Source organism: Ipomoea nil, unplaced genomic scaffold (assembly GCF_001879475.1).
Source record: "Ipomoea nil cultivar Tokyo-kokei standard unplaced genomic scaffold, Asagao_1.1 scaffold1250, whole genome shotgun sequence".
Taxonomy (NCBI): domain Eukaryota; kingdom Viridiplantae; phylum Streptophyta; class Magnoliopsida; order Solanales; family Convolvulaceae; genus Ipomoea; species Ipomoea nil.
Window position 1 is genome coordinate 532,475 of NW_017617678.1, and position 1,870 is coordinate 534,344.

Sequence of the window (1,870 nt, forward strand, 5' to 3'; positions counted from 1 at the left end):
CCCCCTTTTTCTTAAACTTACTTAACCAACTAAACCTTTTTAAGATAAACTAAGCAGCGGAATTAAACTTAATAAATAACTTAATGGAGTGTCACTGCCACAACAACCCTCCACGGTGATTGCACAGGCTAGGGTAAAATTAAACAATAACAAGTCAAACTAACATCCGAGAATCTAGGGGAATAAAACCCCGGTGTCCAGCACCATCAAAAGATAAGATAATACATCCAAAACATGATTTTGGACTACAAGACATCTATCTAACTAGTCTATCTCGAAACTCTCTCGTACCTACGATCTTGGTCCACCTGAAAGGGGTTAACAAATAACAAGCAAACCCGTTAGCACGAAGCTAAGTATAGCGCCACCCAACCCTGTAAAATAATTACATCATATACTTTGGGAAAACAAGGTTCCACATTCTTAGCTCAAACAAGCTCAAACACTTAAACATACTTTGGCGTAACTTCTAGATGCTTGTTACTTAATACTCAAGTAGACATACTTAAACATGAACAACTCATCACATTCTCATCTTATGGATAAACCACGCTTCACAATTAAATCATTAATCACATGCTTTCTCATATAACTCAAATAAGCAACTCATGCTATTACCTACTAATCATGCAATCTCGTGCGAGACATAACTCATGAACCATCTCATACTATTAATCATACAATCTCGGCTACTACTCAACCAATCTAGTACAAGACATACAATAGCAATCTCATGCTTCTACTCATGCAATCTAGTGCAAGATGTATAAATAAGCAATCACATACTACTACTCATGCAATCTAGTGCAAGATATATATAAACAAATAATCTCGTGCTACTACTCACGCAATCTAGTGCAAGATATATAGATAAGCAATCTCATGCTTCTACTCATGCAATCTAGTGCAAGATATATAAATAAGCAATCTCATACTTCTACTCATGCAATCTAGTGCAAGATATATAGATAAGCAATCTCGTGCTACTACTCATGCAATCTAGTGCAAGATATATAAATAAGCGATCTCATGCTACTACTCATGCAATCTAGTGGAAGATATATAAATAAGCAATCTCATACTACTACTCATGCAATCTAGTGCAAGATATATAAATAAGCAATCTCGTGCTACTACTCACACAATCTAGTGCAAGATATATAAATAAGCGATCTCATGCTACTACTCATGCAATCTAGTGCAAGATATATAGATAAGCAATCTCATACTTCTACTCATGCAGTCTAGTGCAAGATATATAGATAAGCAATCTCGTGTTACTACTCATGCAATCTAGTGCAAGATATATAAATAAGCGATCTCATGCTACTACTCATGCAATCTAGTGCAAGATATATAAATAAGCAATCTCAGGCTACTACTAATGCAATCAAGTGCAAGATATATAAATATATACTATCACACTCTTTCAAAGAAGTCTTTCTGTGAAGGTTTCTTGTTGTCATAAATGACTGCTTTGCTTTTCTTTTCTTTGAGTCTCAATGACTTACTTTCTTTCTCTTGAGTCACTATGACTCACTTTCTTTCTCTTGAGTCTCTTGACTTGCTTTATTTCTCTTTACTCGTGGGCGAGGCTGGGCTTCACCATAGTGTGAAATAACCCATTGGGTATGGTGTATAGCCAGCCAATCTCTCATCACGCCCACAGAACCAATCTCGTGGTTCCAATACTCATACTCTGTGGAATCAGGTATCGAACTATCAGTGTGCACACCCCCTGGCCAGGATTCCAAGCCTGGCGGGCAGTTTCCAACCTCGTAAAGTGAGAATACGACGTGCTACATGATATCGGATCGCAATGTCCGTTGCTTTCTCTTTTACTCCGAAAGGACATAGTCCAAACGGGTCC